Source organism: Anastrepha ludens, chromosome 4, assembly GCF_028408465.1.
Source record: "Anastrepha ludens isolate Willacy chromosome 4, idAnaLude1.1, whole genome shotgun sequence".
In the NCBI taxonomy this organism is placed as follows: Eukaryota; Metazoa; Arthropoda; class Insecta; order Diptera; family Tephritidae; genus Anastrepha; species Anastrepha ludens.
In genome coordinates, this window is record NC_071500.1 from 50,978,747 (window position 1) to 50,996,868 (window position 18,122).

Sequence of the window (18,122 nt, forward strand, 5' to 3'; positions counted from 1 at the left end):
CTCGACTTGACCGGTGGTATCAGACAGGCATTACAAGCACACTATAATACATCTACTCGTATACCTTTCCTTATGCATTGTGTATTGCAAATACAAAGAAATATAAAAACTTCCCACTGTGCATTCGTTCCCAACCAATTGATTTGCAGCAATAACCAACACATTACAGCTGCCGTTGTTGCCCCTACTTTTGCTGCTGTTGTAGAAGTGTCTTCGCACTGCTGGTTTAAGCCAAAACAAAAAATTACTCAACTACAATTACAAAAACAACAGAATATAGGATGCATTTGCTTTGCGATAATTTATTGCCGATCAATGCTGCAGTTGCCTGCAATACTCAAAATAAAATGGAAATGTCTTCATACGTTGATCTCTGGTCTCACTCATACTAGTGATATGCATGCCTCACACTGTACGGCACAAATGCACATGTTCATGCACAGGTATAAGTTACACTACTTGGCTTCTTGGCCTCCACCTCCAATTGCAATTTAATGGAAAAAGTTTTTTGGTTGGTTTTTTCTTCAAACTGCAACATAACAGCTTCGTTCCATTGCTGCCCAGTGGCCGCATGCAACATTGGGTAAAATTTTATTGAAAAGTAGAATTGCAAAAGAACTGTACAGTTGCACCACTTAGGGAATATGGAGCGTGAGGAGGGTAGTGTAAGTCGAATAGCTTTGAGGGTATTTAACGTTTGCAAATTGATTGTCTTTAAGTAGCTTGTGGAAAGCCGGAGCTGGCGAGAGGTGTGCAATGTGCTATACAGCCAATTTCCTCTACCCTCGTACATCTATGTATATCGGATGCTTTTTATAGAGGCAATTGTAATATGAACCGCTGAAACAGAAGCAATGTTATAAATGTGTGGCGTTATTGCTGTAGGTGTAGCTTCCTTTTGATTAAAATTTGTTAGTGATCTTGCAAGTAGCAAAGCATAATGAAGTATTCGGGTCGAATAGAGAAATCGCAATAAAAATACAAAACAGAATTGTCAGGAAAATATAGACTGACCAATTTATGCACAAATGTTTGTTTTATTAATAATTTATTATTGTAATATATTCCTGGAGCTATCTGAGCTTTACATAAAAACAAAAGATGGATACTATCTCTTATCTCCATCTTCTAGTCTCTTACCGAATAGGTGCAGACTCTACAACGTCGTATTTAAAAGTTGAATTAAACACGAAATGATCAACCTGTATGACCCTTAATAAATCAAAACATGTTTAAATCAAAGCCTTTCTGAATATTTTCTCTAATTTAATGTTGGAAAGTGTAATACTCACATGTGCTTCCAATTTGAGTTAAAGGCACCTCTTGTAAGAACTTACTCGTACAACATATTGGTACTGTACTGGTACTACAAAAAACAAATTGTAACATCAGCCTCAAAAGAGCCACCAAAACAGTTTTCAGAGAGCTTGACCCAGCGATAAATGTCAGCAAAATAAAATACGTACTGGACATATTCGAAAAAATCGGATACTAATGAAAGTTATCGATTAACGGAAGTGATGAAGAAACACATGCCATGCCAGCCGTTAAATAATGACTCTACATACATAGATAGCATTGAATTCGTTGACAAAAAGCAGAACCTCGGTATATAAAATCCAAACTCGTAAAGTCTGTCATCATAACCATTCATGCACAGGAACCTAGGCGATTTCAATCAAAAATTAGAATAGAATGGAACAAAAAACGAAGGAATATTTAATGATGGATAAGTACTCTTTAATGGCTTAGATGTTGTATAGCGCATATAAATATTCTCCGTTCCAAATTTTTAAAAACACTACATTCCACCTTGATCAAAAAGTTCCGGCAGTACCCTATGACAGAAAGTACCGGGAATGTTTAAATAAAACGAAACAGAGTTAAATTTCACTCAAATTTTTTTTTTATCTCCTTCAAAATATGACGCATCTGAAGCAACACACATGTGCCAGCGTTTAACCCAGTCCTCCATGCACCCCTGGCAGGCCGACGAAGGGATGGCCTTCAGCTCATTCATCGCATTCTCTTTGATCTCCTCTCTCGACTGAAATCTCCTTCCACGAAGTGCTAAATTCAACTTAGGAAACAAAAAGAATTCGCTGAGGGCCATATCAGATGAATACGGAGCTTTCGCGATACTTAGTGTTTGGTCAAATAATCCAGCACAAATTTATCATCATGCAAAATCCAAGAATTTCTTGCTCAAATTTCCGGTCGTTTGCGACGTACAGCATCTCTCAAACGCTTCAAAACGGATAAATAATATTATTTATTGACTGTCTGGTACGATGGAAGGTACTCATGGTGCCCTACGCCTCGAAGAAAAGAGTCAACATCACCTTCCCGGTACTTTTTGATCAAAGGGTATATTCAAAAAAATTAAAATAAAACTTTGTTCTTCTAAAGTGATATTATCGCCTTCAAAGTACTCCTCACTAACAGCAACGCACTTATGCCAGCGTTTGATTCATCTCTCAAAACATTTGTGGAATTCAAAGCCGTCTTCGACTTTTCCATTTCTTCCTTAAAAATTTACGGGTAATGATGGCTCTGTGCGATGGTGCGTTATCAGGGCGCAAAATCCACGAGTTATTTTCCCACAAATACTCCCTTTTTTTGGCGCATTGCTTCACATAAACGTCTCATAACGTCCAAATAATAGTATTAACTGCCTGACCTTCTTGCAAAAATTCGTATTGTAATCCAAAAAAAACCATGAACATCGCTTTATTTTTGGACAGAAAAGACGATTTGTTTTGTCTTGATTCATACGGAGCTCTTCACTTATTCGATTTATATCTGAATTGCGTGTCGTACTCATAAGCCCACCTCTCGTTTCCAACAATGATGCGTTTGAAGAATGTTGGCTCGCCTGAATGTTCAGCCTGGCAAATCATGTATTTGGCAATATCAAAGCTGTTCGTTTTTCGCAAAAAATTCCGGTCCTTTGGGATCAACTTTGCAGCGCAAGTTCAAATCATTAATACCAATGTCCTGAATGGTTGCATAAGCAATGTTCAAGTACTCTGACAGATCTTCTTCTCTTCTTCTTAATTGGCGCTATAACCGCTTACGCGATTTTGGCCGAGTTTAACAAAGCGCGCCAGTCGTTTCTTTCTCGTGCTAACCGGCGCCAGTTGGACACACCAAGTGAAGCCAAGTCCTTCTCCACCTGATCTTTCCAACGCAGAGGAGGCCGCCCTCTTCCTCTGCTACCACCAGCTGGTACCGCATCGAATACTTTCAAAGCCGGAGCGTTTGTATCCATTCGGACGACATGACCCAGCCAACGTAGCCGCTGGATCTTTATTCGCTGCGCTATGTCTATGTCGTCGTAAAGCACATACAGCTCATCGTTCCATCGTCTGCGATATTCGCTGTTGCCAACGTGCAAAGGTCCAAAAATCTTACGCAGAATCTTTCTCTCGAACACTCCAAGCGTCGCTTCATCGGATGTTGTCATCGTCCAAGCTTCTGCGCCATACGTTAGGACGGGCATGATGAGAGTCTTGTAGAGTGTTAGTTTTGTTCGTCGAGAGAGGACTTTACTACTCAATTGCCTACTTAGTCCAAAGTAGCACTTGTTGGCAAGAGAGATTCTACGTTGGATTTCAAGGCTGACATTGTTATCGGTGTTAATGCTGGCTCCTAAATAAACGAAGTCTTTTACAACCTCAAAGTTATAACTGTCAACAGTGACGTGGGTGCCGATACGCGAGTGCGCCGACTGTTTGTTTGAAGACAGGAGGTACTTCGTTTTGTCCTCGTTCACCACCAGACCCATTCGCTTTGCCTCTTTATCCAGTTTGGAGAAGGCAGAACTAACAGCGCGGTTGTTAAGGCCGATGATGTCAATATCATCGGCATATGCCAGCAATTGTACGCTCTTATAAAAAATTGTGCCTGAGCGATTAAGTTCTGCGGCTCGCACGATGCTCTCCAACATCAGGTTAAAGAAGTCACACGACAGGGAGTCACCCTGTCTGAAACCTCGTTTGGTATCAAACGGCTCGGAGAGGTCCTTTCCAATTCTGACGGCGCTGTTGGTGTTGAGCAACGTCATCTTACATAGCCGTATTAGTTTTGCGGGGATACCAAATTCAGACATCGCGGCATACAGGTAACTCCTTTCCGTACTGTCGAATGCAGCTTTGAAGTCGACGAAAAGATGGTGTGTGTCGATTCTCCTTTCATGGGTCTTTTCCAAGATTTGGCGTATTGAGAATATTTGGTCGATGGTAGACTTTCCAGGTCTGAAGCCACACTGATAAGGTCCAATCAGTTGGTTGACGGTAGGCTTCAGCCTTTCACACAATACGCTCGCTAGAACCTTATAGGCGATATTTAGAAGACTAATCCCGCGGTAATTGGCACAAATTGCAGGATCGCCCTTTTTATGGATTGGGCAGAGCACACTTAAATTCCAATCGGCAGGCATGCTTTCATCCGACCATATTTTGCATAGGAGCTGATGCATGCACCTTACCAGCTCCTCGCCGCCATGTTTGAATAGCTCAGCCGGCAGTCCGTCGGCGCCCGCGGCTTTGTTGTTCTTTAGCCGCGTTATCGCTATTCTCACCTCGTCATGATCGGGTAGCGGAACGACAATTCCGTCGTCAACGATTGGGGTATCGGGATCTTCACTTTCTCGGTGACATGCGCAGCTGTCACTGTTTAATAGGTTCGAGAAGTGTTCCCTCCATAATTTAAGATTGCTCTGTACGTCGGTCACCAGATCGCCGTCTTTGTTCTTACAGGAAAACGCCCCGGTCTTAAAACCTTCTGTAAGCCGCCGAACTTTCTGGTAGAATTTTCGGGCGTTGTTCCTGTTGGCCAGCATCTCAAGCTCTTCGCACTCACGTATTTCGGCCTCTCGTTTCTTCTGTCGGATAATACGTCTCTCTTCCTTTTTCAGCTCTCTGTAGCGATCCCACATGGCTCGCGTTGCGCCCGATCGCAGCGTGGCTCTATAGGCGGCATCCTTTCTTTCTGTGGCAGCATGACATTCCTCGTCGTACCAATTGTTTTTTCGGGCTCGCCGGAATCCGATTTCTTCTTCGGCGGCGGTACGTAGAGAACGAGAAATGTTGCTCCATTGTTCGTGGATGCCGGTTTGTTGGGCAGTACTCTCTGAGAGCAGGAGTGAGAGTCGAGTGGCGAATCTTCTGGCTGTCTGTTGTGATTGCAGCTTTTCGAGGTCGAACATTCTTTGCGTAGGTAGATGCACGTTTTTTGCTGCACAGAGGCGCGTGCGCAGTTTGGCTGCAACAAGGTAGTGATCCGAGTCAATGTTGGGTCCTCGGATCGTACGTACATCTAATACACTAGAAGCGTGTCTTCCATCTATCACAACATGATCGATCTGGTTTCGCGTTTTTCGATCAGGGGACAGCCAGGTAGCTTGGTGTATCTTTTTATGCTGGAATCTGGTGCTGCAGACTACCATGTTTCGGGCCCCGGCGAAGTCGATCAGCCTCTGTCCGTTACCGGATGTTTCGTTGTGTAGGCTGAATTTTCCGACTGTGGGACCAAAAATTCCCTCCTTGCCCACCCTGGCGTTGAAGTCGCCAAGCACGATTTTTATGTCGTGGCGGGGGCAGCGCTCATAGGAACGTTCCAGGCGCTCATAGAAAGAATCTTTGGTCGCATCGTCCTTCTCTTCCGTCGGGGCGTGGGCGCAAATTAGCGATATGTTAAAAAAACGGGCTTTGATGCGGATTGTTGCGAGACGCTCGTCCACCGGAGTGAACGACAGTACTTGGCGACGAAGTCTCTCTCCCACAACAAATCCGACACCGAATTTGCGCTCCTTTACATGGCAGCTGTAGTAGACGTCGCAAGGTCCTATGGTTTTCTTTCCTTGCCCCGTCCATCGCATCTCTTGGATGGCAGTGATGTCAGCCTTTACTCTCACGAGGACATCAACCAGCCGGGCAGAGGCACCCTCCCCATTAAGGGACCGGACATTCCAGGTGCATGCCCTCAAATCATAGTCCTTAGTTCGTTTGTAGGGGTCGTCATCAGTATAGGGAGGTCTCATCCGAGGCTTTTTTAAAGTTTTCATTGGGGGGGATTTTTAAGTGGCGGGTCCCAAACCCAACGCACAACCAGCTATCCTGGAATGTTTCGCCTTCTCACTTTAGCTCACTCCCGAACGGGTGTTCGGAAGCTACCCAGAGGATACGTGGGCTAATCCCGGCCGTTGTGAGCTGCTTGAACCATATGTAGAAGAATCGTCCTGGCCACTCCCAAGTGAATGGCGATCAGTAACTTTCCCCACTTGCGTGGACTTCTACACATGGAACCATCCTCCTCTGACAGATCTCTGATGGTTAATTTGCGATCATTGATCAACGTTTTCTCTCTTCTTTCACTTTATTGATGCTTTCATCGGTTTTCGATGTCGACGATTTGTTACTAAGTTCGTAACCCTAGGTCTTTTCTGAAGCGTAAACGGCTGTTTTCTTTAAAGAATCATTACAGAGCAGATGCAAAATTAAACCTATTTTTAATACAAAATTTAATACAAACTCGTTGTTGCAAATTCAAATTCATTTTTAAAACTGTAAAAAATCGAAAACATGTGCATAAGTAAATTTACTCAAGACGGCTTAACTTTTACAAATGACAAGCAATGATGATGCAAATTCGTTAGGAACTAGCGAAAACCCGCCCGTTTCGCTGGTCGTCTTTAAAAAAATCTAGATTAATTAATTAAACGTGGTTTTCTCTGGAGAAAAAATACTCACTTGTTGTTTGCTTGAAAATCAGATCAGAAAGAAAGTTTGAGCGCGTCGTTGTTCCGTTCTGCATTTGCATAGATGCGCTCCCTTTTACACATAAACAACAACATCAATCGTTTGATACATAAACTTCGTCGTGTACGAAAAAGCGGAGAAGGAGAAGATAACTGTTATATTCCCCTCCGCTTTAACCCAGCTATGTGTTCAGGTGCAAATGACTTTTTTGCGTGAAGTCTGATATAAAATAAGTTCTATTTACTCTTCTTAAATTTATATAAACTTTTCCAGGCGAAGTAAAAAAACTGACATATATTTGCTTCAACCTTATATTTGTGAGTACACAGGTAATACGTAAATATATGAATGATATAGGTAATATCTCATATTAGCATAACCTTTCTGCAAAAAATTAAGGAAACGATTACCAATCACGCCGGCAATGATACAATGAATTTTTCACTATAACTGACTTCAGATTAACGTTTATATAATAAGCGTATATGTAACATTTTAAAATTTTTGGTCTTCCTCTTCCTGTAGCTATTCCTTTTCCATCTCCAGCTCCATCTCCTTTCTTTATCCCGGAAACGGGCAGTAAAAATTACTTCACTTAAAAGCTTTCATCAACAGCTTCTATCTGATGCCCATATTGTACAAACACATCCAAGGGTACCTTGGTCCACCTTTTCGACTATATCTCGAGACCCTGGTCACTCAGAGATCTAAAAAATACTCTGTATTAAAGCACTCATCAGTAGCTTTGATTTGATATCCACAATGTAAAAACACATCCTAAGGTTACCCGGGTCCACGTTTTGGCCTTCGGCAGCGCCACCTGGTGGCGAGTGGAATCAATAAGCATATTATACTAACCTTCTCCGTGGAAAAATATATATATATATACCAAATTTCATAATAATCGGCCCAGACACACACGACCAAAATGTATTCAATTCTAATGAATGCTATGTGCTCTACAAAAAATACGTGCGGCAAATAGCAAAAACACACTCACTTAACCGACGCACCGCACACACACGCGGTATCGGATTTCAACCAAACTTCACAGAAACCTTTGCCAAAGCAACACCAATAATGTGTGGAACTTTCATTGTGTTCCTTATGCGCGTTGCTGAGATTACCTCGGACAAACGCACACTTTTTTTCGGCTTAATTTTTATATATAGATATAGATGTGGCAATCTAAAAAAATAAAGCAGAACTCAAATCAGTTGACTTAGAGCGTTGGTTGTTCAGAGAACTTTTTGATAAAGGTGGTATTGACAAATGTTTACTATTTATTTATTTTTTAATTTAAATTATTTTATGTATATATATGGGGCATTCTTCGCCAACCGGACACCCCCATCTGCCCAGAACAGTTTTTATAAAAAAAATTTTTCCCTATGCCGACTTTTTAAATATTCAAGATGGACGACGAATATTGACAAATATGTTGGAAGCTTAACAAAAGATTCGAGTCTGCAGCACCAGTACCAGAAATACTAAAAAGCCATTCCTTCCAAATCTCAAACAAAAAGGAAGTGATTATTAAAAGATTTTCCAATTCTCCAGAAGAAAAAAAAGTTTTACTGTGAAAAAATCCTGTATTATGAAAAAAAAATTCCAATTTCAGCAATTTCCTTCAATATTTATATTCAGCAGCGAACCCAGAAACCCCCGAGCATCATGTCAATATTCGTCGTCCATCTTGAATATTTAAAAAGTGCCACATGACAAATTAAAGTACATGACATAAGCTTTTATTTCGGCATAGGGAAAAATTTTTTTTATAAAAACTGTTCTGGGCAGATGGGGGTGTCCGGTTGGCGAAGAATGCCCCATATATATATGTATATATTCTTTTGTCTGTAATCTAAGTTTCGAACTTTGCATACAATTAATAAAAGTTCGAGAAATTTATATCAAAATTTCAAACTTCTTAACCGGAATTTAAAAAAAATGTGTACGCAGTTTTATAGCCCATTAAGTTTTAGTATACTTAAGTGCATATTTGAAGCGGCTCGAAATTCTCGTTGTTTTTTTATACTTTACCCCCTGACATTGTTGCGCAATTTCTCCATATAACGAATGCACGCCATTTTGTTTTTAATGCCCATGTTATGCGTATGGCCCATTATCAAGCAATTATCCCATCTTCTTTGTAATCGACAATGCATTTTTATAGATTTATTTTTTTAGTTACAGATTTTTTAATCGCCTATCCAGAATTCGAATTATAGCTATCACTATAATTGCATCCCCAACCATTTCCTGCTTTGCAGTCTGACGCTAGTGAAAAACCAACAGTTACTTCTTATCACTGGGAACCTGGAAATACAGCGCATAGCATCTAAATTTAATTGCTACTGTGCTGTTTTATTGGATTGTTAGCGGAAACCAACGACTTTGTCAATACCGTTTCTCGAGATAACACTATTACTAAACTTTCCGTTTAATAAATATATAAACCGTTATATCAATTACCTGTTGAATCTAATCAATTGCATTATTCTTATTCGTTTTGTATAACTAAACAGACGTTCTAGTTTTTAAAATAATTTTCCAAACAAAATTGTTTTTTTTAATGATAAATTTTTCTTCTTGATTGGCGCGACAGCCGCTTACGCGATTTTGGCCGAGGAAATACTTGAAAAATCTAAAATTCGAAACTTTATCAATCAGTCAGTGTTAACTATCAGAGCTTGGTTAAAATTTAATTGATGATTTCTTAATTGCAATAAGCAAAATACCCTCAAAGGTCCATTTAAAAAAATTTGGACCACTCTGTACATAAATGAATGTAACGCGAACGGCGGGGCTTAAAATGGAATTGCGTCACTATCAAAGTGAATTCATACAAGCAGTAATTCCTTCTTACATCTACCAAAACCTGGTGATTTCATGCAAACCTTTAATACTTCATCTGTGAAATTATTGTATGTAAAAGATATTTTCTCAATATTCTTACAGATAATAGTTCAGTCGAAAGAATTTTGGGAGTATGGAAAGAAATTTTAAATTGAAATGGAGAGCCTTAATATATATAAGTGTATTTTGTGGGAAAAATTATGAAGATAATCAAATTTCTGTCAACAGTGTAACCTTTCCAACGATACCCCATGTACATATGTAAATCGGATCAGAAAAATTTGGCTTATAAAGTTTTGGGCCCTCTTGTTAATGATTTTTTAAATTATATAAAAAAAATGTAAAACAAGGAACATGCCGTCAGTTTAAGTATGAATTAAGCACAAGTGCAAAAAAACTTTCAGCCAGATGGAAGTCCATATTGCAGAAGTTTGTTACGTTTGATATGGAATGGCTGTAAGGTGAAGTTATTAGCTGCTTTGATTTTTTTTTTTGCGATTTGGTTATTTGAATGACAAAGTGTCTTTTTTCGTTGTTGTTTTTTAATTACTTTCTTACAATCTGATTGAAATTTGTACATTTAAACCACCAAATTGCACAAAAACAAATATTTACTATATGTATTGTAGTTTTTTTTATTACTGTTATCATCTTGTCTGGACTCCATTATCATTTTAGTGTTTTAGCTTGTGTAAAAACTTTTAGTGTTTGTTGTACTCTTTAATACATGTTTTTATATTTTATTTAAAACTTTGTAAAATTTTTGAGCTTATTAGTTTAATTTTGACGTAATATTCGCTTGCTTATACATTAATTATGCAATCGCCCAGCAATACATATACGAGATGTGTTCAAAAAGTTTCGCGAATTGTGTGTTTTTTCAAAAATTATTTATTTATTCATTAATATCTATTTTGTTCTCTTCAAAGTAATCCACATGAGATATTATGCTCTTGTTTCAACGTTTTTTCCAATCTTCGAAGCACTTCAAAAAATCATTTTTTTATCCTGTTCAGCTACTCCTTCGATGCCGTCTTTATCTCGTCAATCGTAGCGTAGCGTCGTCCTTTCATGGGTCTCTTCAGTTTCGGGAACAAGAAAAAGTCACAGGGAGCCAGATCTGGGGAATACGGTGGCTGTGGCATCATTAGCAACGATGTGTGAGCTGGGGCGTTATCGTGATGCAAGAGCCAATTTTTGTTCTTCCACAAATCCGGACGTTTCTGGCGGATTGCTTAGCGCAAATTGCGCATATTTTGCAGGTAATATTCCTTATTGACCGTTTTACCCTGTGGCAAGAACTTATGATGCACAACGCCCCTGCAATCGAAGAAAACGGTAAGCAAAACTTTTATATTCGACCGAACTTGGCGCGTGTGGCAGCTTCCATTGAGATGGTTGAGCTTTGGTTTCCACGTCATAACCATCAACCAACGATTCGTCACCAGTTATGACCCTCTGTAGCAAATTTGGGTCGTCGCGGACAGAGTCCAACATCTCATTAGCAATGTTCATGCGATGCTGCTTTTTCTCGAAATTGAGCAGTTTTGGTACGAATTTTCGGCGACTCGTCTCATGCCCAAATCATTGAAAAAAAATCGACTGGCACGAGCCAATCGATATGTCTAGGTCCTCAGCAACTTCTCTAACGGTGATTCGACGATTGGCTAATACCATTTTCTTCACTTCATCAATTTTTTCGTCTGTTGTTGAAGTGCACGGGCGTCCGGCACGCTTTTCGTCGTTCACATCTTCTCGGCCTTCTGAGAACATTTTGTACCACCGATAAACGTTGCTTTAGTCCAAAGTAGGTTCTCCGTATGGCACAGTCAACATTCAGAATGCATCCGCGCACTTAATTTCGTTTTTCACACAAAATTTGATACAGGTTCTTTGATCCATCTTTTTGAAAAGATAATAATCGAAGTCGAGCCGAAACACGTGCAAGCAAAGCAGCTGTCAACAATTAACTAAACGTTCAAAATGGCCGAACTCGTCGGCTCGACTGAGAGACATGAGTACCAACATATCGCCACAAAAAAATCGAAGTTGGAATATACGTAACTTGCGAAAATTCAAAACTCGAGATACCTTTTGAACACACCTCGTACAGTCAGCGTCAAAATTCGCTGAATTTTATACATTATACATTTTGTACAAAGTTTGAAACTTTTCTTTACATAGTTTTTGTTGCAGTATAAAGTATAGTTCTATAAAAAAAAATTAATATTGAAAAAATTGTAATAATTACTCAAAACTTGTCAATATAAATGATGTACTCTTTCTGTTCACCCTGGCATTATATTGTATTTATTCCCTAATTCCGTTTAACTCACACCCACATACTCTTGTACCGATTACCATTAACCTGTTTTTTAACAATTCAAGCATCACTATGCATGCAACCCGACCAGCTATCCAGCGCTAACAAGCATCATTTTACCGAAATGACATATCAATGCACACCTCCGAGGCATCAATACACACTGACATTATTCATCCGGAATTCGGTTGCAGTTGACTTCACAACTTCGCTACACAGAGATGGGAGTAAAGTTTCAGCCCCAGCAGTCAAGCTATTGCTTTGGGAATTTTTTTTTTTTTTTTGCTTTGATGTGCATATAGGTAGGTATAGCTTTCCATTTGGTATTTTACAAGTTATTACAAAATTATTACACTTGCAGGTAACAAGAAGACGCAATAATATTGGTTGTTCATAGCGAGGAGGAACTACGAAATAAGCCTGCAAATATTTCAATGTTGCATTGCGATAATCGAAGCTGTAAATAAACGACTTGTTTTTGCCTTGACGATGTTTGTTTAATTTGTTTGGTTGAGTTTTTAATTTAAAAAGAATTATCTGCATACTTCAATCGATGTTAGTTTGATTTTTGTTTTTTTTACTCTTTTTTTAATTGCTTGTTTCTGAGATTATCTTGTTGTAGTGCATTTATTGGTTGATCAATCAAAAAGAAATATTTGAGGATATACTTACATGCATACATATATACTTATATAAGTCACAAGGACTGCTAAGATCAAAGAGTGCAATTGATTTCATAATTCGGAGGAGATGCACCGATAAAATGTTTGTGAGTGTTGAATAAAAAACAAACATTATAATATTATAAAAAGGCAGTCATTTATATGGGTCCTAACCAACAGAAAATGTTTTGTGAACCTTTTCATTTATTTTTGGCTGGTTCTTATAACTCAAATACTACAACTTTGTAGATCTACTTATATATCCAGGGTACGATGCCATCTTCACCGAGATCTCAATGCTGAACAACATCGTTGGCAGCAGTATTTACTTAGTGGAACTCTTACCAAACCTACGGCTTTCTGCCCACTTCAGCGTCTTTCAGGCTAAATCAACAGAGAAAAAAGAGGTGACTAATCGGCTCCGTAGAGTCTGAGACTTACTCTTAGCGGTCACTGAAGCCAAATGGGTTGGGGCGTAACTACCGTTCGAAACCGCTGGCACGAAAGCCCATAGATAGAAAAACAGTTTTTCGTTATAACGGATGCCCTCGGCAGGTTTTTGCAAGCATCCGTGAGTATTTCTGCATTGAAATAACTCCTCATAAAAGCCATCTGTCGTTTTGTGTCGGCATAAAACTGTAGGCCCCTCTGTTCGAGGAAAAAAATCAATACGCGTACAACAAATAGAAGGAGGAGCGTTTAAGGGTTTAACAACAAAGGGCTTAAATGCCAATTGTATCTACACGAGTATACGCTTATGTCACTTACTCTGACAGCCAAACTGCGCTAAAATCTTTGCAATGCAATGTCGTCATCAACAACATAATTTCTTAGTGTTCCAAGTTGGAGCATTGGGCCACAATATCATCTTTGAATTCAGTGTCATAGCACCTTTTCAAGATGACCAAATAAATATGGATCTATAAACGAGCAGGTTGCAAAGTGTGCAATTAAGTTAGTAAAGGTCACCGGACACAAAGGCAAATCTGGTTACAGCGCGTCAAATGAAGTAGTAATGAAGGCAACTTACCTATAATTAGAAAATTCTACCGAAAATATAATATAAGCACTCCTCCATCCTCTCTTAAATCTTGAATGAATGAATAATTGGCGCGTACACTTCTGCTAGGTGTTTGGCCGAGCTCCTCCTCCTATTTGTGGTGTGCGTCTTGATGTTGTTCCACAAATGGAGGGACCTACAGTTTCAAGCCGACTCCGAACGGCAGATATTTTTATGAGGAGCTTTTTCATGGCAGAAATACACTCGGAAGTTTGCCATTGCCTGCCGAGGGGCGACTGCTATTAGAAAAATGTTTTTATTAATTTTGCTTTCACCGAGATTCGAACCAACGACCTCTCTGTGAATTCCGAATGGTAATCACGCACCAACCCATTCGGCTACGGCGGCCGCCTTCTTAAACTAGAAACCAGAAGAGAAGATAGGGACCCCACTTGCTGAGCAGATTTTGTCAACGATAAATTTCAAATGATCACAATCTTTATCATCATTTGATCATTCCTTTCATTTAATTTGTTCGGTGGTAGGTATCTTAACAATCTGTACGTATGGTAAGCGAATAACTTTTAACGCAGTTTCCAAGATGAGATTATGGTGATTGTCCTGCTAAAACTAAAACGCTACCTCTTCTTCTTCTTAATTGGCGCGATAACCACTTACGCGATTTTGGCCGAATTTCTCGTGCTAACCGGCGCCAATTGGACACACCAAGCGAAGCCAAGTCCTTCTCCACCTGATCTTTCCAACGCAGAGGAGGCTTTCCTCTTGATCTGCTACCACCAGCTGGTACGCATCGAATACTTCGGAATACCATTCGGACGACATGACCCAGCTAGCGTAGCAGCTGGATCTTTATGGGCTGTGCTATGTCTATGTCGTCATAAAGCTCGTACAGCTCATCGTTCCATCGCCTGCGATATTCGCCGTTGCCAACGTGCAAAGGTCCAAAAATCTTACGCAGAATCTTTCTCTCAAACACACCAAGCGTCGCTTCATCGGATGTTGTCATCGTCCTCGCTTCTGCGCCATACGTTAGGACGGGCATGATGAAAACCTTGTAGAGTATTAGTTTTGTTCGTCGAAAGAGGACTTACAACTCAATTGCCTACTTAGTCTAAAGAAGCACTTGTTGGCAAGAGAGATTCTACGTTGGATAATAAACAGGTGGTAAGCGGAATTAGGCTTACTAAGTGGTCATTATTCGAAGAAAATATCCTCAATATGGGTTGTCTACGCCAAGAACAGGTTTGGATTCGAAACTTCTCAATGGGAGTTTTTTTTTTCAGCAATAAAATGACAACATCCTGTCCCAGCCTAGCGGAGATTAAGGATGCAATTAAGAAGCTGAAGCTCAACAAAGCGGCAGGCGAAGATGGCATACAACCTGAACTAATGACTGTCGACCCTCAAATATCAGCGGAAATTCTTCATCCCCACATCACCGCCGCCTGGACCTACGAGGCATCATAGTGAAGCTGTCCAAGAAAGGCGACCTGCGTGACTACGGCAACTGGCGAGGAAAAACCCAACTTAACACATACAAAACAGGCTCAAAGATATCGAACGCTCCTTAAGAGACGAGCAAGCTGGTTTTCGCCCTCGCCGAAGCTGTGTGGACCAAGCCAACACACTTCGGATTATAGTAGAAGAATCAGTTGAGTGGCGCTCCCCGCTCTAAGAAGAAGAAGGCGTTCGACACTATCAAACGAGACCCAATATGGCTGCCACTGAGTAGAAAGGGAGTTTCTGCCAAGATAACCCGCCTCATCAAAGGCAGTGCTTCACAAAGGCGATATCAGCGATCCATTCACTATCAACGCAGGCGTAAGACAAGGTTGTCCTCTGTCGCCTCTTCTCTTCTCCATCGTCCTTGATGACGTTATGAGCCAACTGACCCTGCACAAAAAAGGCATCGTATGGAGTTTCATCAGACATCTTGAGGACCTGGACTTTCCCGATGACATCTGCCTCCTCTCTCAAAAACTCTTTGACATGCAAGCAAAGGCGGACAAACTAGTCGTGCTGACACGCTCTGTCGGACTGGAGGTCAACATCGCCAAGACCAGGGCCATGAGAGTTAACCACAATAACGCAAGGCAGATATTGGTTGACGGATGTCCGGTGGAATTCGTTGAAAACTTCTGCTACCTCGGCTGTGAGGTCCGTATTGTTGTACGGAAGCGAAACATGGCTGGTCTCTAACACCATCCCACAGAAGCTACAATTCTCCATCAACAAATGCCTCCGCATCATTTGCAGAATATTCTGGCCAAACACCATCAGTAACGACGCACGGTGGAGATTAACGAACGAGGAACCTATCCTTAGAGAAATCAAACGCTGAAAGTGGCGATGGATAGGACACACATTGAGAAAACCACCAGATAGCATCACGGGAAAGGCACTGGACTGGAACCCCCAAGGAAGTAGAGGTCGCAGTCGAAAAAAAACACTTGAAGAAGATCGATACGGAAGCGAAACATAGCTGGTCTCTAACACCATCACACAGAAGCTACAATTCTCCATCAACAAATGCCTCCGCATCATTTTGTAGAATATTCTGGCCAAACACCATCAGAAACGACGCACTGTGGAGATTAACGAACGAGGAACCTATTTAAACAAATCAAACGCAGAAAGTGGCGATGGATATGTCACACATTGAGAAAACCACCAGATAGTATCACGAGAATGGCACTGGACTGGAACCCGCAAGGGAGTAGAGTTTGCGATCGACCAAAACATACTTGGAGAAGGTCGATGCTGCGCGCACTAGCAGATGCCGACATCTCATGAGACAGAACCGTGTACGATGGAAGAGTCTTGACGAGGCCCTATGCTCCCGAGAGAAGTGAACAAGGTGAAAAAAAAATATTCTGGATTTCAAGTCGAGAAAATAATTCCGGTCTGACCAGTAACGTGAGGTGGCCACCATGGTTGGAAATTCTAATTATCGTTTTTTTTTATTAAGTATTCCAAGAGAGGAGTAGGAGGAACGTGAGCAATTAAAAATATTTCAATGCCAAAATGTCATTCAATCTAGCGGAAAACCAATTCGATTTTTCTGCTGCCTCTATTTAAACGAAGCGTAAGTGTAGGTCGCAAAAATCTCCAAAAATTTAATGCACTAAAACATTAAAAAACATATTGAGGTTTTAGTTTGGTCACCCCCTAGTCCAGGGGTCGGGAATCTTTTGATTTGGAAGTGTCAAAAATTACAATTTACCAAATTTCAAAGTTTTTAGAGACCCATAACATTTTTTCTTGCCAACAATAAATAGTACCTACTTCCAAAAATAAAGTTTTTTTGTTAAAAAAAAACTAGTTACATATTCATAAGAAAAACAGCAATTCATTCATAAGTAGTGTTTTTCGCAGAAAATTTTATATTTAAGTTAAAAATTAAAAGTATTAAAGCTTTACTTACAACGCCAACTTGCACTTCAATAACAACCAATTGATCCAACAAGTTCAATGGGAGTGTTGGCTTCGCATGGTTTTAGAAAGTTTGGATAAATTTGTCTCATTTGGCTTGTCATTTTAAATTTCAAACTCGCCTCTAAATTTACATTTGATAGTTGGCCTCTTACTTTGCTTTGTTGTTTGTAGGTATTCATGCAAGAAAACGTTTTCTCGTACGAATATCAACTCGCGGCATTTCTTTCAAAGTTGTCCACTTTTGTTGCGTTACGTACATACGTTTCTAGACCTCGAACTCTTCCAACTTACTTTTCAACTCTGTAAATTTTCCACTCCACGATCAATTGCACTTCTAGAGATCCAGTATCAATTCCAACCGGATTTCAACGTGGATCTCGTCCTTATTTGTGTTGAGGGGATTTTTTTTGTCGAGTACAGCACTCAGACAATATTAAGTTCAGGTTCTATTTTTAATATTCTTTAAATCTACCCGACCTCTAACGAAATTTGAGTAGATCCAAGGAGCATTCCTTAACTCTTCAGTGTCAGAGATCTCAAGCGAAGGCGGGCAGATGCATAGAAAGTGGTCGCCGTCTCATCCTCCTCTCCACATGCTGGGCAGAGCGCACTGACTGAGATGCCTACCTTTTCCATGTGCTACCCATGGCAGTCCAATCAGATGCCTACAGTCCCTTCTGCCTAATGACAGGATGATCTGCGACAGTTGGTCGGGCATGACAGATAGTATCAGTTTTGTTCATCTGCAGCCTCTCTGGATTTAGAATATTGAAGGGATACACTATGAATGCTAGAGTGTCTTTTTAGGTTTTAAGTTGCTCAAATCTGTCACCACTCAAGTAATCCAAGTCAACAGTTGCACTGGTTTTATAGCGATATTGCTTTAGAAATTGAAAATGAAGTAATTTACCACTCTGAGGTGTTTGGCCGAACTCCTCCTCCTATTTGGGGTGTGCGTCTTGATGTTGTTCCACAAATGGAGGGACCTACAGTTTTAAGACGGCTCCGAACGGCAAATGGTTTTTTATGAGGAGCTTTTCCATGACGAAAATACACTCCGAGGT